At 40.0% G+C, this 24,786-nt stretch overlaps 1 protein-coding gene across 4 annotated transcripts in view; it reads left to right on the top strand.

Annotated features, from left to right (window-relative positions):
• The window catches only part of KCNIP1 (Kv channel interacting protein 1), a 600,752-nt gene that overhangs the window by 496,258 nt on the left and 79,708 nt on the right, over nt 1-24,786 (top strand). Inside the window, exon 1 of one of the 4 annotated variants that reach the window (XM_006864824.1) lies at nt 5,435-5,522. The exons of the other annotated variants lie outside the window; for them this stretch is intronic. The gene's annotated coding sequence lies outside the window, so the exon portion shown is untranslated. Of the gene's footprint in view, nt 1-5,434; nt 5,523-24,786 lie in introns of those variants that run through there. 4 annotated transcript variants of the gene reach the window in all.

The following is a 24,786-nucleotide window of genomic DNA, read 5'->3' as shown; positions in this document are numbered from 1 at the left end:
AAAAAAAAAAAAAAGAGTAATCTGATACAATTTGATGAGCTTGACCTACACCTATGGATGCAGTAGCTCAAATGAGGGAACAAATCTTTACAGCATTCCCACCCCCTCCATACACAGAGTAGACAGGGATGGGCAACTTGGACACTGGCTACCCAAAAGATCATTCCCACCCCCTCCATACACAGAGTAGACAGGGATGGGCAACTTGGACACTGGCTACCCAAAAGAGGGGGCCTACAAAGGCAAGAAGTGACTGACTTACAAGCTTTCAAGAGGGACCCTAGATCCAGAGGGCACAGAGGAAGGTAGAATCTCCACTGAGTAGTATCCAGTCTGTCTGGACGGGGCTAACAAAAAGAGATGGTATCGATTGTACCCTTGTGAATGGTGAATAATTGTTATCAGGACTGACTGTGAATATTGGAAATGTAAAGGTGGACGTTTTGTAGCAAAAGGAGAGGAGTGATTGACTTTACAGTTCAGGAGCGGAGGTCCCTGGAACCATCAAGGGAGAAGAGCAGAGAGGGAGACCCTACCCAGATAAGCAGTGACAATAAAGATGGAGGAAGAGATGACCAACGACATGGAGAGATGGAGTGGCTGGAGACTCTAGATCCAGAGAGGGAGAGGGACTGTGTGCTGATGACCGGGGGGCAGGCTTGCAGGGTATACCCTTTGGTTGGTTGATGATGCATGGAGGGGATTGTAACCATGGCAATGAAACAATATACAATAGGATGAATGTAAGGCTAATGTTCTCCCATGTACCTATCATATAATTCACAATAAAACATTAAAAAAAAAAAAAGTTTAAATGACTTGTCCTGGGTCATACAGCTAGTAGGCAGCAGAGCTAAACTCAGATTCAGCCTCCAGGTTCCAGTGATTACTTGGCAGAAATTTAGCATGTGTGACCATGACCATCTTCTTCTATATGAGGAACCTTGAAGCCCAGTCCAATATTCATTTGTCAGGATTTGAAGGCTTGAACTGGAGTCCAGCTGTCTGGTGTTGGAGCCAGGGTGAATTCAGGTAGCTAGTATATAAGACCAGCTAACCCCTCTATCCTCACCCAGAAAGAACCCCTCCTGAAATGGTCAAACCTCTATTTCTTTATGGAAAATGATCCTAAGGGAGGAAAATGTCTGCTATTGCTAATAAGTAACTGATGGTGGCTAACAAAATGAAGGTTCTTGGTCCAAAAATAGTGATTTGGGACAAATAAGTGAGCAAAGTGTCCAATTCTGTGCAGGCTCAGACTGATAATGCAAACATATTCACCTTACAATCTATATGGAAATAAGGAGAAACCATTTGCTGAATGGATTCTGTAAGTGCTCAGGTTAAGGCAAAATTTTCTCATCAAGGGAAAGATGAACGTTCAATAAAAATTTACACATTGAGGGGTTATTTGTGCAGAACTCACATGACTCTGGATGGAAATGTGATGTAAGATAAGAGCAAGTTCTCTAATAAACAATTCAAGTATCTCTCACAGACTCAAAACTGCAGCTACAACTTTTATTAGTTGGGTCTGTGCGCAAAGCATGGACTTTGGAAGGAGGTAGACCTGGGTTTGATACTCACACGTTCACTAGTTATGAGGCCCTGAATTTTCTTCTGTTCTTCTTGGAGATGTGAAGTGGCAATAGCTCCAAAATTTGTTCTGAAAATCCAACAAGACATCCTCCACAACACCTAGCAAATGAGTTAAGTCTTTCACTGGTTGTCATTGAGATGATTCATCTGAGAGGCAGATGTTCCTAAAGCTCAATGTTAGGAGACAGTTAGGAGGGGGACTTGTCTTTGAGGCCACAATTCTTAGAAGAATTCAAGTCTTTGCATGGTGACAGGCAAACAAATAATGTTGTCACTCATTCCCAGGAAAACTAGAGTGTGGCAAAAGATGAAATCTAGATTCTGGCCCCTAGTTTTCCATCTAGCAGATGCTCAGCAATACCTGTTTGTGGAACTGATCTGGAAATGTTGTGCATGAGGTGAAATAGGGCAAGAGGTGAAATGTGGGACAGAAGAACAGGGAAGTGGAGATGTGACTGTTCTGGAACTGACTTCTGGTGCAGTGAGTTGCAAGAGATTACAAATGAAGAGAATGCATTGGTGAGAGTCATGGACAGCATAGTTTTAGGAAATTTCAGGAAAGGAAGCAGTAGAGAAAAGAGAATGAAGCAGAGAGAAAGAGAAACACAGGCAAAAGAAGACAAGAGAACAAAATATAGTGAAACGTATGCAAGCCAAAACTCCATAGGGCAGCCTTATTTTTCCAGATCTCCAAGTTTCCCAACTTTGACAAGATGAAGTCGGCACTTTTCTATTGCTCTCTATTTAGTTGAAAATACTTCCGTTTTCCTTCTTTGACAGGTATCTGCCTTATACAGATTCTGACTTTCACAGGTAGTGTATTTACCAAAAACTAGTAAATCTCTCAACCTCAATTTTAGTTCCTCATCTCTAGATTTACTAATGCCTTAAATACCACTAAGTCATTTAGGTTAGATATTGTACTTCCTAGGATTTCAGAGAGGAAACACATGAAGTCAGAAGAGGCTTTGGGCAGATGAACATACTAGATTTTCTGCTGGGGAGACAGGATCTGGACTGGCAGAGCACAACAATGTCCTGGTAAATCAGCTGGCTGGTGGAGAGATGGAAGCCCTAATTTATAGTGATTTATAGTGTTTGTTGATTTACATGGTATGAACACTCCTACTGTGACTAAAGCTACCAAATGTCAAGCTACCAAAGATTTAACATTCACTTCAAAGATTTCCTGAAAAATTAACTGTCAGCTGTCACAAGCTGGTATGGGTGATTCCAGGACACCATTGCCCAGTCACCAATGAGATTGGAGATTGATACATAGAACTGAGAGGGGAGATGCAGAGAAGACAAGATTTTTCCACACTGAACTGTTTCTGACTCTCACTCAGATATGCTGAATATGCCTCAAATATCACAAAGAAGCCAAGGAAAGAGAGGTCAACACACATTTAGTTAGTGCTGTGGTTTTCATTCAATTGTACATACATGGAAGAAAATTTCAACAAGCAGGTCACTGTCTAACTCCAGTTACTCAGTTCTCTCTCCAGAGGTAACTAAAATTTTTAGTGTATTCTTCTGGAAATATTGTATGTAGTATGTCTCTGTGTGTGTATGTATGGCCCTTTTCAATATTAAAATGATAATGTATTAAACACCTTGCTTTTTACAGTTAACAATGTAAGTATTTTTCTAGAAAACAATACATAAATGTTTTCATTTATAATGACTTCATAGTAGTCCTTTTATGTATGCAGTATGGGGGTCACTATGAGTCAGAACCTATTCAATGACACTTAACAGCAACAACAACTATTCATTTAATCAGTTCCTAGAATGATGAACTTATGCTCATAGGTTTTCTCATAGACATTTGCTGTTACAAACAATAATAGAATGAGTAGTCATCTGTGTGTGTGTGTACATGTGGTGGTGGTGGTTGTGTGCCATGGAGTCGGATCCGACTCATAGTGACCCTGTTTAGGGTTTCCAAGGCTGTAAATCTTTATGAGAAAGTCTCATCTTTCTCCCATGAAACAACCGGTAGTTTCAAACTGCAGACCTTGAGGTTAGCATCCTGACTCGTAACCACTATGCTACCATGTATGTTGTTGTTGTTAAGTGCCGTCGAGTCAGTTCCTACCCATAGCGGCCCTGTACAGGGTTTCCGAGGGTGTAAATCTTTACAGGAGTAGAAAGCCTGATCTTTCTCGCGCGGAGCAGTAGTTTCGAACTGCTGACCTTAAGGTTCGCAGCCCGATTCGTAACCACTACGCTACCATATATGTATAAATGTGTATACATGTTTGAGCACACATATAGGCATCCCTGTAAGTGAAATTACTGGATTGAATAGTCTGTATACTTTTTATTTATAATGCATTTTTCCTTGCAAGGGGTTGTACTAATTTATAGCCCCACCAACAATTCATGAGAATGCCCTTTCCCAACACTACTATCAACATATGTTCTCAAATTCATAGACCAGTGTTTCTTCTCATACTTGGTGTTAGTGTGATTCTCAGGGGGAAAAGGAGCCCTGCTGGGACACTGCTTATGTGTTAGCTTGGCTGCTAACAGAAAGGTCAATAGTTCTAACCCACCAACTGCTACGTGGAGAAAGATGTGGCAATCTGCTTCTAATAAAGATAGAAGCCTTAGAAACCCTGTATGGCAGTTCTATTCTGTTTGATCCAGTCACCGTGAGTCAGAATTGACTCAGTAACAAGTTTGGTTTGGGGATTAACAGAAAAGGAAACTGAACCTTGTGGGGACCCAGAAATTTGCTCAAGAACAGGTGGGTATGACTCTTAAATCTCCAAGCTTCCATCTTCATCACACCCCCCACTTTCCCCCACCAGGCTCACTACTGACAATCCAGAGCAGAAAGAATACAAAGTTCACCACAGAGCCCCAAAGTGTAGGACACACCAAGAGCATCACTCTTTTGTTTTCTTGCTTTTTGCTTTACTTCTAGAAGCTTTGTTGATTCGTTCATTCAATGCTGTCCAAAGATCCTAGTAAATCTGATTATATAACTCATTTAATTATTTTTGCTGATGATAGGAAGCATGTCCAAAGTAAAAGTCACCTACAGACTCAATGCAGTTTACAATAACTTACCTGGTGATACAATTCTGGTGACACAATGTCAAGCAGGAACCACCTGCATTCTAGAATCAGCTTGTCTGGGAAATTTAAGGAAAGTAAAGGAGCTCTGGTAGCGTCGTGGTTACTAATCGGGCTGCAAACCGCAAGGTCAGTAATTCGAAACAACCAGCTGTTCTGCTGGAGAAAGATGAGGCTTTCTGCTCCCATAAAGATTTACAGCCTCAGAAACCCTGTACAGGGTCGCTATGAGTCGGAATCAACTCCATGGCACATAACAACAACAACAAAGATAAATAGTTTACACCATTTAAAAAAAAACAGACTTCACTTCTTGGTCTATCTCAGACAGAGAGCAGTATGTCTCTTTCTGTCTCTGACATGGTCTACACTCAAACACATTCACATTTCTTCTTAGTAATAGGAAAAAAACATAAGATGTTGCCAATTCTGGTTACACTCAGTGAGCAGATGTTTAGGGGTTAGTGAAGCCGGTGGGGAAATTGCCTTGGGAGGAGAAGAAATGAAAGCAAAGATTACTATGAAACACAGAGGTTGCCAGCTAGGATTAGGAAAAGGAGAGAGGTGGAGGGAGAGCTCTGGGCGCTGGGGAGGAAAGGAGGGAGGGAGAAAGACTAAATAAAACAGCCTTGCACTTGAAGCAGTGGGAAGCAAGCCTTGAAAGCATAGTTCTCCGCACTTTAAGTGCCACCTGGTTTCTTGCTGGTGCGCCAAGGTTCCCTTGAGGATGTGGGCGGAGGGCGAGTCCGAGGGGCTGCAGACTTTGGGAATAGTCTTGGTGGTGTGCTCCTCTCTGAAACTTTTGCACTTCCTCGGGTTGATTGACTTATCGGACGGTAAGCGACTCCGCCCCCTCCCCGGGCTTCTCCGTTTCATATGAATGTGTTTTCTGGCTTGTTTGACTGTGAAAGTAGTTTAGAAAACGCATGGAAAATAGAGCGGAGACTGGGGAGATTTGAAGAAAACAGTCTCCCTGGCGCGGCATTGAGCTCAGCTGCTGTGTATCGCCCAGTGGTGCTTTGTCCGTGGTGCTGAAAAGTAGCCCCTGGAGTGTGATTGTTAAGTGTCATGGAGTCAGTTCCAACTCATAAGGACTCTGTATAGAAGTTTCCAAGAAGTGTCTGGTGGGATTGAACTGCCAACATTTCGGTTAGCAGTCTAGTGCTTATCCTACAGCGCTGCACCAGGGCTTCACCAGGAGTGTAGTTGTTGTAATGTGCTGTAGAATGGAGTCCGACTCTGTATAGGGTTTCCAAGGAGCTGCTGGAGAATCTGACCTGCTGATCTTGCAATTAAAACCAATCTTGCGATGCAGTGCATTATCACACAAGGACTCCACCTGGAGTTAGGTGGAAAAGGGTTAGGATCTTTGCTTCTAGTTCTGTGTGCTTGTGGATTGTTAGCTGCATAGCACTAGCGTATACACCACAACCCACTCTCCTAAAGGGAAAGTGACTGACAACTATTTAGATTGTTGGTAGAAGCCAATGGTTTTTAAAAGGGACAAAACGTCAATTACATTTGTTTAAGAAGTAGTTAGATGGTTACATGGAGGTAGAAACCTTTGTAAAATACTAATCACTGTGTCTGACAATTACAAGACATTGAACAAATATTCATTCCTTGACCCCAAACCCTTAACTTTCAATCCGCAATGCCTTCCCTATCCCCATAGCCCTTGTTCTAAAAGTACTTTATCAGCTGTGAGTTTTACTTCCATTCCTTAATAAGAAAATCAAAGACCAAGCACATTGCCATCAAGTTGATTCTGATTCATAGCAACCCTATAAGACATAGTAGAACTGTCCCATAGTTTTCAAGGCTGTAATCTTTATGAAAACAGACTGCCACGTTATTCTTCCACAGAGAGGCTGGTGGGTTTGAACCCTCAACCTTTTGGTTAGCAGCCAGGGTCTTAACCACGAAGCCACCAGAACTCCTTTCTGAATGAGAAGTAGTTACGAATACAGGTTAGCCATTTTGCTTATGATTTTCAAGCTGGTTGTTTAGTTTCCAGAGTCAGAGATCAAAAAATGAAATGTTTGGGGGGTTTTCCTTCATGAGTTTTTATTCCATAGTTTTGTCTAAATGATTCCTGTTAGCATATAAAGTCAGATTCCTGAGAATATCCAATTTTGATGAGTAATGTAGAAAACAAGACCAGCTTCCAACAATTTATATTTGATATATATATTGTTGTCATTAAGTGCTGTTGAGTTGGTTCAGACCCATAGAGATCCTGTATAGGGTTCCAAGGAGCGGCTGGTGAGCTCAAACTGCTGACATTGCAAGTACAGTATATAAGGTATATTCAAAGTATAGCTACTTTGCTGTGTTATTTTAGGATTGCCTTAATTTATCTACATACAAGCACTCAGCACTATACCTGGTACGTTGTAGTTCCTGAATTAATGTTGACTTCCTTCTCTTCCTTCACCTAGAGTTCTTGGAGACAGTCTTAAATCTATACTCTCTTATTTCCACTCTAAATGCTTCCATACACCACAGTGTGTAAGAATTTCTGCTCTGAAAGACATTATAGGATATAAAATATACACAGTAATGAAATAGGTTTCTATACTTAGCAAAATACCAACTTAAGATGAGGTAAGATAAGAGACTGAAATGCAAAAATGTGGTTAAGTGAGTCCTGGACTAGGAGTCTAAAGGCCTGGTTTCTATCCATAAACTCTCTCAATTTAACTTTGGCCAAGTCATATTTTTTCATCTGGTCTTAGTTTCTTCATAAGAATATTGATGATTTTTTAAATCTCTGCTTCATGGAATTCTAAAATAAAGCAAATATTTTCTTGGATTCAGTCTTGTGGTTGGGAGATGCCAAGCTAGACTCTCTGAGCCTCTTACTACTCTTTCAACAAGACTAAATTCACTTTATTTGTTCTATACATTATCTCCTTATATAAGGCATTTTAAGTTTTAGCTAACACTTGGTGAATCTGTTATTCTATGAATCTATGATTCTGTTTACCTGCAATTTTGAAAACTGAAAATTTTCACAGTCAGAAAGTATTTCTGCCTAAAAACCAACTTAAATCTAATCAGAAAAAAAAGTTCTATGTGTACATAAGCTCTTGCTCCCTTATATATGCTCTTCCAAAACTATAAACTCCACTTTCTGTTCCATAAAAATTGAACAATACCTCTGTTCTCTAGATCTCAAGAGAACAAATTCCATCTGTTCAGAGCTAGAGAGATACTACCCACTGAGACTATAAAGTAATGAAAAGAACTGCCCACCTCCTTATAAGGCTAAGAAGGAATAGAAACATTATTCTGCCTTTCTCTTATTTATCCAAAGTAGCCATCTCACTTCCCTTGGCTTTTCTTCTCATGATTACTCAATATTACAGCAGAGGATAACAGTTCTTCATCTAATATTATATCCTCATGAGAGGATTTAGAGTGGAAATAAGAGAGTATAGATTTAAGACTGTCTCCAAGAACTCTAGGTGAAAGAAGAGAAGGAAGCCAACATTAATTCAGGAACCAAGTAGATAGTGCTGAGTGCGTGTATGTAGATGAATTAATACAATTCTAAAACAACACAGAATAATAGCTATCATTGTTCCTTTTTTATAAGGAAAAGACATGTTTAGAGGTTAAAGAAATTTTCCAACGGCATGGCAATAACAGTGTGAAAGTGTTTGTCTCTATAGTTTCACCCTATATCTTATACACCAAGTGCTTCACCAATTAAGCCAGGTTCATATGAGAGTCTGTGGTCTGTCATTACACCTGTGCCACACCTGGCCTTTTATGGTAGAACTCACTCCATATGGTCCATTTTAATGGCATGTGATATGGGAAATTTTTCATATGCTTGAATACTAAGAAGAGAATATCACCTCCTACTACCTACATTTCAACCATTTCAAGAGGTAGCATGCGATCAAAAACTGATTGTTTTGAAGGAAGAAGTCCAAGCTTCACTGAAGGCATTGGCAAAAACAATTAAGACCCCAGGAATTGACAGAATACAGAAATGTGTGAACAAACTGATGCATCATTGGAGGCATTCACTTGTTTACGTCAACAAAGAAATGTGACCCAATGGAATGCAGAAATCATCAAACAATATAATTAATATCACATGCAAATTAAAATTTTTCTGAAGATAATTTAAAAACAGTTGCAGTACTACATTGATAGGGAGCTGCCAGAAATTCAAGCTGGATTCAGAAGATATAAGGGATATAATTACTGACATCATGTAGAACTTGACTAAAAGCAGAAAACACCAGAAAGATATTTGCTTATGCTTTATTGACTAAGCAAAGGCATTCATATGTGTGTGTCATAAACAATGGATTGCAAAGAATGAGTATCCCAGAACAGTTACTTGTGCTTATTAGGAACCTGCACATAGTACAAGAGGAAGTCATTGAAACAAGGGGATGCTGAATGGTTTAAAATTAGGAAAGCTGTGTACCAGGGTTGTATCCTTTCACTATATTTATTAAATCTGTATGCTGAGCAAATAATTTGAGAAGCTGGATTATATGAATAAGAATGTGGCATCAAGATTGGAGGAAACTCATGAGTAGATGACACAGCCTTGCTTTCTAGAAATGAAGAGAAACTGAAATTCTTACTGATGAAGATCAAAGACTACATTTTTCAGTATGAACTATACCTCAGTGTAAAGAAAACAAAAATTCTCACAATGGAACCAATAAGTAATATCATGAAAAATGAAGAAAAATTGAAGCTACTAATGTTTCATTTTACTTGGCTCCACAATCAATGCTCACAGAATTAGCAGTCAAGCACTTTTTAAAGTATTGAAGAGTGAAGATGTCACTTTGAAAAGATGTCACTCTTTAAAGTATTGAAGAGTGAAGATGTCACTTTGAGGATGAAGGTGTGGTGTGGTTGACTGAAGCCATGGTATTTTCAATCAGTTTATATGCAAGCATGTGAATAAGGAAGACTGTAGAAGACTTGATGCACTTTAATTATGGTATTGGAGACAAATATTGAAAGTACCATGGACTGCCAGAATAACAAACAAATCTGTCTTGACAAAAGTGCTACCAGAATGCCCCTTAGAAGCCAGGATGGTGAGACTTCATCTCTTGTACTTTGGACATGTTGTTTGGAGGGGAGAAAGACATCATGCTTGGTAAAGTGGAAGGTCAGTGAAAAAATAGAAGACCCTTAATGAGATGGATTCCCACAGTGACAGCAACATTAGGCTCAAACATAACTACAATTATGAGGATGGTGCAGGCCTGGCAATGTTTTCTTCTTTTGTGCATAGGATCACTATGAGTCAAAACTGACTCAATAGCATGTAACAACAACAACTAACTGTACTGGGACCAATAAAATGCAGTCATTCTAAAAACAGCAATGACACATCCCTGAAGAATCCAACACACTAGCAATAACTTGACAAACTCTTAGAACAGCACACAAATTCAGATGTATCCATTGGGTACTTAGAGTCAATGTTCTATGCATTTAACAGGAAGTGAAACAGGAAGTATTTCTCTGGAGATTTTCTGGGTCCACTTGATGGAGAAAGATTGGAAATACGGTTCAGATGAAACCAACTACCCACACATATCCAGTTTTAATCACTTCTTAAGTTTTCACTGCCTATCTGACACTTTATAGCTTAAGAAATCTTTGTCCATACAGTGTTTGACTTCTACAGCAGAACAATCCTTTGAGGGACAGAGGTCTCATTATTACTGGCCTCATTTGATAGTGGAAAACACAATCCCACTGAGACTCTAAAGTTTGGACTCCAGGGCCACATAACTAGGAAGTAACAAGTTCAGGATTTAAATCCAAGTCTGCAGAATTCTACTCCAGAGCTCTTTCCTTTGTCCAAATACAGTCAAACTTGCACTTGAACTGTTCTTGAATCATTAGGAATATCACTATTTCTGTTTACCAAATATTTGTATTCTTCCTTAGGTAAACTACACATAACTTTTACAGTTAGGTTGAAGTAGGCTTAGTAGTAAATAGTTATTAGATCCTAATCGTGGACCCTGTCAATGTAACCTTATAAGGAAAAAGGGTCTTTGTGGATGTGATTAAGTGAAAAAAATTGAGATGAAGGTATAGTCAGTCCTGTTTCATCTGGATGACCCTAAATATCATCGCAAGTGTCATCATAAAATAGAGGCAGAAAGAGCTTCAACCCAGACAAAAGATGAGGTAAAAACTGTGGGAGAAATGAGTGTGATGAAACCACAAACAATGAAAAACTACAGGGAGTATAGATTTGCTACATTGATTTTGGCTGAATGCAACTGGTGGTGAACTTCTGACCTATTAGAAAATAAACTTGTCTTAAGTCACCAACTTCATGGTAATTTGTTATGGAAGCCATTGGAAACAAATACATAGGTTTTCTAAAATGTGTCTTCCTTTGTTACTATACAATTTAAAATAAAATAGCATGCATTTAAAAGTTCAGATAGGCACAGAACTGTTAATTTGAAATGGAGGGAAATCTGTCACCTTCCAATTCCAAGAAGGATGAGAAGTAGCGCCTTGATCTCCTGCCAGCATCAGCCCAAAGCACAGAGACTTGATGAAATTTACTCTGCAGTGCCAGGTCTTTTTGTGACCATCATACACTTAGACTTGAAGGAGGGAAATAGAGGAACAGAGGTGGTACAATCAGTACGTGTTGGGGAAAAAGAAACGGCAACAACTCTTATTTACCTCTCCTTGTAAAAAAAAAAAAAAAAAAAAAAAAGAACACAAAACTTCCTTATCCCACCACTGAATAAACAAAGTGGATCAAGTGGTGTCTTACATGTTGCTGTGATGCTGGAAACTATGCCACTGGGTTTCAGCGGAACTTCCAACTAAGATAGACTAGAAAGAAGAGAGGCAGACTGCGTCTGAATGTTTAGCCACTGAAAACCTTAGGATTAGCAGTGGAACAATATCAGATACAGTACCTGAAACTGAGCTCCTTAAGTTGAAAAACACTCCAAGTATGACTGGGGCTTCTTGGAGCTGCCTCCTCAAAGTAAAGTAAACCATGATGGCACAAATGGAGTAAGGTTTTGAGGACCTTCATTTGCTGATGGTGTCAACTCAAAATGAAGAGACACTGCTGCAGATATGCACTAATAATCAGAGCATTAAATGTACAAAGTATGAATCTAGGAAAATTGGAAGTTGTCAAAAATAAAATGGAATGCATAAACATCAATATTCTAGGCATTAGTGAGCTGAAATGGACTGATATTGGCCATTTTGATTGAGACAATCATATGGTGAATTATGCCACAAAAGACAAATTGAAGAGGTATGGTGTTGCATCCATCATCAAAAAAGAACCTTTCAAGATCTATCTTGAAATATAATGTTGCCCATGATAGGATTATATCCATGTACCTATGAGGAAGACCAGTAAATACCACTATTATTCAAGTAAAAGTTGTTGTTGTTAAGTGCTGTTGAGTCTATTCTGACCCATAGTGACCCTGTATAGGGTTTACAAGGAGCAGTGGTGAGCTTGAACCACTGACCTTGCAGTTCAAATTACTTTGCAGTCTGATGCATTAGCCCACCATGCCACACTAGGACTCCAAGTACCAACCATTAAAGCCAATGATGATGAGATTGAAGAATTCTACCAACTTCTTTAGTCTGAAGTTGATCAAGCATGCAATCAAGATATTTTGATAATTACTGGTGATTGGAATTTAAAGTTTGGAAACAAAAAGGAAGGATAAGTAGAAAATACAACCTGGGTGATGAAAAATGATGCTGGAGATCACATGATAGAATTTGTTAAGACCAATGATATATTCATTGCCAATAAATTTTTTTTAACAGTATAAAAGGCAACTATACACATGGGCTTCAACAGATGGAATACACAGAAATCATTGAACAGCATCATTAGTATCACATGCAAGTAAAATTTTGCTGAAGATAATTCAAAAACATCCTACAACAGTACATTGACAGAGAAATGCCAGAAATTCAAGCCAGATTCTGCCAGAAATTCAAGCCAGATTCAGACGAGGATATGGAACTAGGGCTATCATTGGTGATATCATATGGATCTTGGCTGAAAGCAGAAAATACCAGAAAGATGTTTATTTGTGTTTTACTCACTATGCAAATGCTTTTGACTGTGTGGATCATGTCAATCTATGAATAACATTACAAACAACGGGAATTCCAAAACACTTAATTTTGCTCATACATAGACCAAGAAGCATTCAAATGGAACAAGAAGATACTGCACAATTTAAATAAGGAAAGGTGTGCACCCAGGGTTGTAATCTTTCACCATATTTATTCAATCTGTATGCTAAGCAAATAATTTGAGAAACTGGATTATATGAAGAATGGACACCAGGATTGGAGGAAAACTAATTAATCTGAGATTTGCAGATGATACAAGTTTGCTTGTTGAAAGCAAAGAGGACTTAAAAGACCGTCAAAGATCAAAGACTACAACTTTTGGTGTGGATTGTATATCAATGTAAAGAAAACAGGAATCCTCATAAATGGACCAATAAATAACATGATAAGTGGAGAAAAGATTGAAGTTGTCAAAGACTTCATTTTGTTTGGATTCACAATCAACACTCATGAAACCATCAGTCAGTAAATCAAATGATGTCTTGCATTAGACAGATATGCTGCACAAGAAATCTAAAGTGCTCAAGAGTAAGATACCAGTTTGAGGACAAAAGTGCACCTGACCCAAGCCCTGGTATTTCCAAGAGCCTCATATGCAAGTGAAAGTTAGACAATAAATAAGGAAGACTGTAGAAGATTTGATGCATTTGTGTTATGGTATTGAAGAAAAATATTGAAAGTACCATGGACTGCCAGAAGAACAAACAAATCGGTGTTAGAAGAAGTACAGCTAGAATACTCCTTACAAATTAGGATGATGAGATTTGGTCTCTTCATGCTTCGGACATATTATCAGGAAAAACCAGTCTCTGGAGAAGGGTATCATGTTTGGTAAAGTGGAGGGTTAGTGAAAAAGAGGAAGACACCTACAGAGATGGACTGGCACAGTGGCAACAGCAATAGACATATTGTCATCAAGCATGACAATTGTGAGGATGATGTACGACCCGGAAGTGTTATGTGTAGGGTCACTGAGTCAGAACTGACTCGATGGCACCTAACAACAATGTGCCCTCTGCAACCTTAGCAACAAATCTTCTCTCTCTTTTCTTTTTCCTCTTTTGACCTTGGGGTTCCATTAGTTATTGTTAGTTCTCCAGCGGACACTGTTAGTTGCTACCAGGCTGACTTCAAATGATGGCAACCTCATGTGTGCAGAGTAGAACTACTCCATAGAGTTTTCTAAGATGTGACCTTTTGGAAACAGATTGCTAGACCTTTCTTCTGTGGTATCTTTGTGTGGGTTTGAGTCAGCAGTCTTTCAATTAGTAGTCTAGTGCTTAATTATTTGTACCACCTAGGGAATCCCCAGTAGTTGTAGTTCTACTTTAAAAGAAACCCATAACCCTTCATCACTTAAATATAAGCTCTGTCCTTTAGGGTAGCTGTGAGTCTGAATCAACTTGATTGCAATGGGGTTAGTGCCCACCTTCTCTGAAAAATCAGAGAACTGAGGAACATTTTCTTCCTCTGCTTCTCCCATCATAATATAATGATAATACTTGCATCATCATTTTTACATTGTCAAGTCTTATAATGATCCCTTAGGAGCCCTGATGGCACAATGATTAAGCACTTGGCTGCTAACCAAAGGGCCAGCAGTTTAAATACACCAAGGATTCCACACACAAGGGGAAAGACCTTCAATCTGCTCCCATGAAGAATACAATCTAGAAAACTCTATAGGGCAGCACTGTCACATGGGGCCACAATGAATCAGAATTGAACTGATAGCACATAATACACATAATAGTCCTAGAGCATACCAGTTTTCAGGACATATGATAGGAACTGTTTAGGCCTCTCATCTCCCATAAGGACAGCCCTGTGGCCTGCTCTGGGTGATTCCCAGTTCTGTCTGGAAGACTTCTCTACCTGTGTGAACAATAAGAAGACAGCCAGTGTTTCCCTCCTCCAACCAGGAGGATGTATTCTATCAGAACCTTCCCAGTCCTTCCTATCACCAAGGGAGACCCAGAGCCAAGCAATCACTCTTCACTCATCCCCACCCCAACTGAAGACTGCCACCCTGACTGACAGAGTGAGGCTAACCACAGAACCCACTCTACTACTGCCCACTTATCCACCTCTCCTCATCCTGAGCCACCCAGCAGCTGAGACTGTCTTCTAAAATCTGGCACAAAAGACACACTAGATTGGAGGACTAGAATAGTCCATTATAAAACCAAACCAGTTGCCCTTAAGTCAACTGTATCTTATGGTATCCCAATGTATGTCAGCAGATTAGAATTGTATTCCATAGGATTTTCAGTGACTGATTTTGGGGAGAAGTAAATTACCAAGCATTTCTTCCAAGTCACCTCCAGGTGGACTTGATCCTCTAGCATTTTGATTAGTAGCTGCATGTATTTATATTATCCCGGGACTCCCAGTCTACTATAGCAAGCATAATAAAAAATTTTTTAATTTATTTTTCTATCAAAGATCATTGATTGTAGGAAAAACTGAGAGCCACATACAATAAAACAACTACTTTTAGTTGATTTGAAGTTCTCCAGAGAAAGGGAAACATAAAATGTTCAATCTGTTTGCTTTTAAAAAAACATCTTTTCTTTTTTATTTATATTTAATTATGCAAATCCCTTACAAAAATTGATAAAGTGAAAATGTCTTTTGCCTCCCCCCACTGTCCATTATCAATCCCCTTTTCTCCCCTCTCCCACAGGGTTAAGTACTTATATGATGCCAGCGTTCAAACAAACTTTAATGATTCCAACTCCTGGGCACTGATACCAGGATCACCACCTGGCTTTTAAATTAAGAAAGTTAAGATAAAATATATTAAAGGAATAAAATAAGCATGTTTTGAAACCATGGAGTTTTAAACTCCAGGAGAGACTAGAGACTAAGGAGAAGACAAGAGATAAGCAAAGGAGATGAGAGGAAGAGAAGAAAGACAAGTGGTAGGAAGCCAGTTGCTATTGACTCAACCCCAACTCATGGAGACCAAATGTTTGTCAAGAGTAGAACTGTGCTCCATAGAGTATTCAGTGACTGATCTTTTGGAAGTAGATCACCAGCTCTTTCTTTTGAGGCCTGGGTGAACTCTGTCTCCAACCTTTTGGTTAACAACTGAGCATCTTAATTGTTTGCACCACCCAGGGCCAAGTGGCAAGGAGGAAAGAGTGAAAGAGGCAAGGGGGTGAGAGAGAGAACAGAAGGGACAAAGATGGCAATAACAGGAAGATGAACTAAACCAGCTTTGAGGCAAACACTTGATTTGCTGTGGTTCGCTTGGGTTTCCAGGTAGGTCACATCCTAGAGTCATTGACCTTTATGTATCAGCAGAGCTATTTAACTTTATGTATCAGAGAATAGCACTGGAATGCTAATCACAAGGTTGGCAGTTCAAACCCACCCTTTACAGGGTCTCTATGAGTTGGAGCCGACTCGACAGCACTTAAAAACCATTGTGTTTTATGCTTCAGTCTCCAGAGACACCACACTGCCTAGGAAAGCACAGCAGCTCACCTCGCACTTGAGCTGTGGGGAGAGCCCCATCCCTCCAGACAAAGCCAACCCTAGGCCTGAGCCCAGCCTGTGTCCCTAGTGTCCACAAGCCTGGATGCAAAGAACAGCCCATCGAGTTCACTCTCCATCATCTCTGGAGCTGGGCATTTGAGGTTTTCTGGAATAACAAGTTCAGTATTGCACCCAAAGTCATTTGTTTAGTATATTCACCACATTATTCCATTGATCCAATGCCCTTAAGATGAGTAAGCACTGCAGTTTTGTTCCTTTTATTTCCCTCAAGGCAGCTTTCAAAGATTACAAAGCCAAGGTTGTCATCAGATTCTTCTTCTCTGCATCCATGTTCTGTTTCAGCATCCTTCTCTTCTCTCCACCAGCCCCAGAACCACACACTTCTCTCTTAGGACTCAGGGCTTCTACTGTGATGCTCTACTTGTACTGACTGATGTTTCATTCTCTCCTTGGCCTTCCTCCTTTTAACCCACCTCCATCACAAAAGCTTACCAGGTCTGTGTCCCATTCTTCGTGCACTCCAACTACTCTTAGTGACTCTTGAAACTCAGGCATTCATTTTGCCAGTGAACTTGTGTTTGATGAGCCCAAGTAAAACTTTTCTTTAAAATTATGATATTAACACTGGCTTTGGACTCAGCTAATTTTCTGTTTTTATTTAATAACGACATAGAGAGAAGATAGTTGGGGTGACCTTGTAGCATCAGGGAGTCATACTAAGCTGAGGAAGTGACTTTAAGGGAGGAGATGGTATGTAATACACTATAAGATGCACTAACATCTGAAGAGAAGGCAGGGTTTGAGCTCAGCTTTGTCGTTTGCAAAGTTACCTTAGCAAGGGGACTTCAACTTCCTAAAACTCACTCTTCATATCTGTTGCTGTTGTTGAGAAGTACTGTTGAGTCATTTCCAACTCATAATGACCCTGGATAGGGTTTCCGAGGAGCAGCTGGTAAGTTTAAAATGCTGACCTTGTTCAAACAGACTTCTTGGTCCCGTGCTCATCCTACAGAGCCACACCAGGACTCCCTTCATATCTGTTAAAGCAGGTAAATTATAACTACCTTACATGATTGTCATGAAGATGAAATGGATGTACCTGGCATATGGTAGCCATTCCTTAACATGTTCTGAGTCTGAATGAAGACTCTCTCTATAAAAGACTCTGAGTTATCCAACTGTAGACAAATCAACAGATAGCCAAATCAATGGGAGACACAAAATAGCAATGCCCAAACTGAAGAAAGATGTTTTGTTTGCTTGGTATGTTTTTTTGAGAGAAAAAATTACACTAGGGCTGTATCATAATAACAGGTCTATTCATGGAGCTCTTAACATGTGCCAGGCAAAGTTCTTCATAAGCATTCTATACTTTATATACATTATTTCATTTAATTCCACCATTTTATAGGTGAGAACTGAAAAGTTAAGCCACTTGCCTTGTTGTGGTCAAGTGTCATCAAGTCGGTTCTAACCTATAATGACCCAGTATACAGTTTCTAAGGAGCAGCTGGTGAGTTTGAACCACTAACCTTTCAGTCAGTGGTGGTGGTGGTTATGTGCCGTGGAGTCAGTTCCAACTCATAGTGATCCTGTACAGGGTTTCCAAAGCTATAAATCTTTACAGGAGTAGAAAGCCTCATCTTCCTCACTTGAACAGCTGGTAGTTTCGAACTGCTGACCTTAAGGTTCGCAACCCGATTCATAACCACTATGCTACTATCAAACAATATCACACCAGGACAGAACTCCACTTGCCTAGGGCTACACCTTTAGTAAATCACAGGTCTGGGATGCAAACCTGGGCAGTTGTGTTCCAGAGCTCAGGCTGTATTCAGTGAGAAATACCTAATAGAGATCGGTTTAACCAAAACTTGAGTCCCTCCTACAAGCAAGATGGAGAATTTACAGATCACTATACAGAATTCAGGACTGGGCTAGAGATGTCATTGGAATATATGAGAGGACCTTTTGATTGTCTTATTGCATATGTGTCAATCACCATTCTATGGACTGGCTTTGTTCCATATTGGAGTTTTCAGAATATTATAAAGACAAAGCTGTGTCTCTTTTGTTTGTTGTTTTCTCTCTGTAGTGTAACAATCTTACCAATCACCATGCTGAGATAAGACCAAATTGACCCAGGAAGAAGGGCAGAGGGAACCTAGCCAGTTCTGACCATAGTTCACACCTAAGATTCTCTAAAGATGGACCAACACATGCCACCCCTTCCAGATAACACAAAACTACATACAAAGAGTGGCCTTTTAGAGGTCTCAACTCAACAAAAGGTGAAGTTTCAAAATTATTATAATGTGCCTGGCCTTAAATTTGGTCTGTGGGAAGATCCATACCATTTTTCATGGAAACAAAGAACTGATTCCCAGAAACAGGTGAATCATGCCCATACTGCACCCTTAACTACAAATGGGCTGATCCTATCAAAATCCCCGGAACTACAGTCATACAGAACCATCCCCTGGGCTGGGAGTTAGAGATAAAAGAACCAGGGAGAAGGGAGAAAGGAAGATCTTAAAAAAGGGTGGGTGGCAGGAAGGGAGAAAGGGAAGGGGACAGAGGGAAGGAGCAAAAAAAGAACCAAAGAAAAAGGAAGGGAAAGATAGCACAGAGGCAATGTCTACTATCCCCCTATATTCGTTATTAAGTGCCATGGCGTCATAGCAACCCTGTAGAGGGTTTCCAAGGAGTGGCTGGTGAGCCTGAACCTCCGACCTTTCAGTTCAAATCGACCTTGCAGTTCAGAGAATTAACCAGCAGCACCACACCCAGCCCAGATTGTGCCTCCTACTTCCCCTGTATTATCGCTGTCATCTCACAATAATTATTAAAGTAGGTATTGGTACTCCTATTGTAATAAAGACAAATAGTTAAAACGTAAAGAAATTTTCTTAAAGTTACCCAGATATGACAGAATGGGTTTGAAACCCAAGCTTGTCAAATTCTAAAGCCATGACTGTTTTCACTTTGCCACACTGTTCATTATTGATGAAAATACTTAGAAAGTGAACATACCAAATATCAGCCAGAACTGACTGAAAAGCACAAGGCAATAACACAACTATTTTCATTTCTGGCTACATTTAAATCTAAATGTGAACCTAAACAAACCAGTTCACCTCTTTCATCCTTGATTGTTTTAGCTGCAAAAATACATATTTATGTGTGTGTGTATATATATGTGTGTGTGTGTATGTGGTTATTAATAGTACCTACATAGGTTCACTGTGAGTCATAACCAACTCCACAGCACACAACAACATTATTGAGTTGTTTAAAATTTGAATTATATGAGTAAAGAGCAAAATAACAATTAATGGTAATTTATGTTGATATGAAGACTATAGAAGAATTGATGCATTTGAGTTGTGGTGTTGGAGGAGAATATTCAAAGTGTCATGGGCTGCCAAAAGAACCAACAGATCTGTGTTGGAAGAAGTGTAGCCAGAGTGCTCCTTGGAGGCCAGAATGTCCAAACTTCGTCTCTCAAACTTCGGACATATTGTCAGAAGGGACTTGTTGCTGGAGAAGGATATCATGTTTGGTAAGGTGGAGGAAAAGGAGACCCCCAGCGAGATGCATTGGCAAAATGGCAGCATCAATGGGCTCAAGAGTGGCAACAATTGTGAGGTTGGCCCAGGACCGGGCAGTGTTTCGCTCTGTTGTACATAGGGTCACTATGAGTCAGTACCAACTTGATGGCACCTAACAACAACAACAGCAACATGTCGATGTTGTTGCTGCTAATGTTGGAGTTGCCAGCTTCAACTCCTTCCCAGAGTGTTGTCTAAGTCAACAGAGCTTTGCAGAAGGGTAACCATCTTTTTTTTCCCCCAGTCATCAAAAAGGTGCCCTTCCCAAGATATAGTGTGCTGAAGGCTCTAATTTGGTTATGTCTGGATAGTTCCCTTAACCTGGGTTAGGACCCAAGATCATCAAGTCATACTTCCTAGGGGTCCTGAAGAAGAGATGCAAGCCCTGTCCCACCTATAACCCTGGACCTTGATTACACTTCCCATGATGCCTTTGCCAAAGGCTCCAATGACTATCCCTTTGGCTCAAGGCTAGCCAGGTCATGCTGCTGACCAGCAGATCATCAAGGGTTAGTTCCATCTGACCAGAGCCAGAGCCACTATGTACTTCACAGGCCAGGTGTATCTCTAAAGGTCAGACCACATCTATTCCCTCTATGAAGCTGTGAGCTCAATGTAATACGACATGAGTCGATATACAAAGTCTCTAAAAATTACAGGGAGCCAGCATTTTTTTTTTCAATATTCATTGTTAATTTTCCTGGTGTGGGATATCGCAAAGTCTGTTTCAACCACAAGGTCAATGGTTCAAACTCACCAGCCATTCCTTGGAAACCTTATACAAGGTTGTTATAAATCAGAACTGACTTGACAGTACTTAACAACAATGACAATAACATTCTAAAGATCTGTGGGAATTTGGGAATTCAGAAAAGGAGGTATTCATTCATTTATTCATTCACTTATTATTTATCCATCAGGGGACTCCAAGTTAGATGCTAGAGATAACAAAGATGAATAACACTTGCCCCCAATCTTCAAGGGCATTCACCATCGACTCAGACAGAGCCTCATGCTTGTAATATAATATGTTGTAGTAATAATAAATAGCTCTATGAAAACATGAGGACAGTACTATAGTCTCCACTTGACAGATACAGAAACTGAGACTTATAGAGTTCAGATAACTTGTCCAAGTTATGCAGCTAGGAAATGGCAGAGCCACATAACAGAGATTCATCCAGAAAGCTGTGCAAAAGAGGAAATAGAACTGTATCTGCCTTGAAGGAGCCATGGAGGGTTTTCAAAGGAGGAATACTTTGAGATTGGTTTAAAGGATGAATTAGGAGCCTTAGAAGCAAAGGAGAGGAGAAACCACATTTCCAGCAGAAAGAATAGTGTATGTTGTTGGGGATGCACTGAGAGGTAAGAAAGCATTTTCAGGTAAAGGGAAGACATTTGTAGATGTTGGAGCTGCAGTGTGCCCTCAGGGTGGCTGGTCATGCCAGAGATGGTGATGGAGTGATAATGTGTGCAGGCTTTTGCAATAGCCTGATTGCTAACCTCCTGCTTTCACTCTTACCCAGAGTTTTATTAAAAATGATTCCCATTAAACATTTCAATAGCCTACTGATGCATGTAAAATAAAATGTAAAACCCTTCCTTTGTATACAAAATCTGTATAGCCCTGTCCCTCTAATAATTACCCCTCCAAATCTCCAAGGTCCTGCCACAGAGGTACCTAGAGTTCTCCTACAAGCCTGTCTACAATCACCAGCACATTCCCCAACATCACTTCCATCCAATGCTGGTTCTTTACCCACACTGTATTTTCTGTCAGGAACACATCGCCTCCTTCCCCCTGCCTTTCTTTTTCCTGCTTCCGCTTCAGAACACAACTCCAGCATTCATCCAACTCCACTCCAACCCTGGAGTGACAGGGTTTACTCCAGGTGAGACTGTTATATGCTTTCTCTGTGCGCTGTATTGTTCTGCCATACCAATTAACAATGTGGAATTGTCAATGTGTGTAATAACTGATCAGTGTCTATCTTCCTACTAATTTTTTTTAAACTTTTTATTGTGAATTTAGTGCAGGTTTACAGAGCAAATGATCAGTTTTACATTCAGCAAATACATGCACTTTGTTTCATTTCAATTACTATACTCTCCTCCATGAAACAACAGTTATACCACTTCCTCCCTGTGGTTCATTTCCATTTATTTCCATTATTTCCATTGTACCCTCCTTCCCAACCCTTCTGAAGTTTGTCCTTAGGTAAATGTTACCAATTTGATCTTGAATGGTTGGTCACTCCATGTTGAGCACACTTACTAGTGTTGTTATCCCTCCTATGTACCATACCATCTACTACTTGGTTGAAAATTGGGCCACAAGGGTGAGCTCCATTCTAGACCTGAAGGGTAGTTGAGGGGCATAGTCTCAGGTTCCTCCAGTCTCTTTCTGACAGTAAGCCTGTTCATTTTTAGAGTTTTGAGTTTTGTTCCACACTGTCTTCCACTCTATCTGGGACCTTCTAATGTGATCCCTTTCAGAGCAGTCGGTAATAACAGCAAGGCACTATCTAGTTCTTCTGGTCTCAGAATCATGGTGGTTGATGGTCACCTGCTCCATTGGTCCATTGGACTAGTTGATTCCAAGCATCTTCAATTCTCATCACTCTTCTTTTTCCCACACATGGAGAGACCAATAGTTGCAATGGCTGCTCATGAGCTTTTAAGATCTCAGTCACTACTCACCAAGGTAGGATATAGAACATTGTCTTTGTGGACTATGTTATTCCAATAAACCATGGTGTCCCCTGAGATTATGGTCCTGAGGCCCTAGGCCCAGCAAGTTGTTGCCTCAAGGCATTTGGTAATGTCTAAGAAGTCTTCATCATTTTGTCACCTATATGCTCCACCACGTTCATAGGGATAGTTGCAAAGATAACTACCCATGTACAAATAGCCTCTGTCAAACCCTTGTATATTTGTGAGTATACTCCCATTCTTCCTCCCACACCCATTTGGTCTGTGTATCTGTCGGTATATGTGCCTGTAGAACACCGTTGTTGCAAGGCTGTGTATATAACAGTACTGACCTCTATCCTCTTTAACCTTTGCATTCCTCCCTGGTCTTTATCCTGCTTTCATAATTCTTCTGCCAACCTCCCTCTTGTTGTATATTGCCTTCCCTGTCACCCAAATTAACACGTGTCTAGGAGCCCTGGTAGCGTAGTGGTTATGAGTCGGGCTGCAAACCACAAGGTCAGCAGTTCGAAACTACCAGCTGTTCTGTGGGAGAAAGATGAGGCTTTCTGCTCCTGTAAAGATTTACAGCCTCGGAAATCCTGTAGAGGGTCACTATGAGTCAGAACCAACTCCACAGCACATAACAACAACAACCCTCTAGCCAGTGAATTACTCTCCCTTCCCTCCCACTCCTAGTAACCATCAAAGAATGTTTCTTTTAGCATGAAAACCTTTTCTTGAGTTTTCATGATAGTGGTCTCATACAATATTTGTCTTTTTGTGATTGACTAATTTCACTCAGCATACTATCTTCATCCATGTTATGAGGTATTACAGTTCCATTGATGGGCATTTAGGCTGTCTCTATCTTTTACTATTATGAGTAATGCTGTGATGAACATCAGTGTGCATATCATGGCTCTCATTTCTTGTGGATATATACCAAGTAGAGGGATTGCTGGGCACCTAACAACAACAGTATTTCTATTTGCAACTTTTTGAGGACGTGCCATACTGTTTTCCACAGTGGTTGAACCATTTTGCTGGTCTCATCAGCAGTGTATGAAGGTCCCAGTCTCTACACACCCCTTGCCAGCATTTGTTTTTTTCTTTTTGCCATTAATGCTGGGGTGAGATGATATCTCATTGTTGTTTTGATTTGCATCTCTAATGCCAAAATGATCGTAAACATTTCTTCATATGTTTGTTGGCCACATGAATATCTTCTTTGAATAAATGTCTGTTCATGCCCATTGCCCAGTTTTTAATTGGGTTATTTGTCTTTTTCTTGTAGGTGCGTTGTAGTTTTCTGTGCATTTTAGGGATACGTTCTTTGTCTGATACGTCATTGAATTTTTTTTTTCTTTCCCAGTCTGTGGGTTCTCTTTTTACTCTTTTGGTGAAATCTTTTGAGGCACATAAGTGTCTAATTTTTAGGAGATGCTAGTCATCTGTTTTCTCTTCTACGGTTTGTGTGCTTTTAGCTATGTTTGACAATGTATCTGTGCCATGTATCAGAATCTCTAGGCTTGTCCCTATGTTTTCATTGATGATCATTATACTTCTAGGTTTTACATTTAGGTCTTTAGTCCACATTGAATTTGTTTTTGTATACAGTGTGAGATATGGGTCTTGTGTCATTATTCTACAAATGGACTTCCAATTTTGCCAGTACCATTTATGGAAGAGACTATCTCTTCCCCATTTAATGTGTTTTGGTCCTTTGTCAAAGATCAGCTGACCATATGTGGATGGATTTACTTCTGGGTTCTCAATTCTGTTTCATTGATCTATGTATATCTTTCAGTGTTCCAGTACCAGGCTATTTTGATCACTGTGACCGTGTGGCAGATTTTGAGATCAGGAAGTGAGAGACCTCAAACTTTGCTCCTCTTCTTAAGTAATGCTTTGCTTATCTAAGGTCTCTTCCCTTTTCACATAAAGTACAAGACCTCATTAAAATGTTAAAGACCAAAGATGTCACTTTAAGGATTGAGGTGGCTCTGACTCAAGTCATGGTATTTTCAATAGCCTCACATGTATATGAAAGTTGGGCAGTGAATAAGGAAGAACAGACTGGAGAAAAATCAATGCATTTGAATTATGGTTATTGTTGTTGTTAGGTGTCATCAAGTCAGTA

This window comes from Chrysochloris asiatica, unplaced genomic scaffold, assembly GCF_000296735.1.
Source record: "Chrysochloris asiatica unplaced genomic scaffold, ChrAsi1.0 scaffold00071, whole genome shotgun sequence".
NCBI classification, from domain to species: Eukaryota; Metazoa; Chordata; class Mammalia; order Afrosoricida; family Chrysochloridae; genus Chrysochloris; species Chrysochloris asiatica.
The sequence above is the reverse complement of the archived record's forward strand: the minus strand, read 5'-3'. Positions and strand labels throughout refer to the sequence as shown.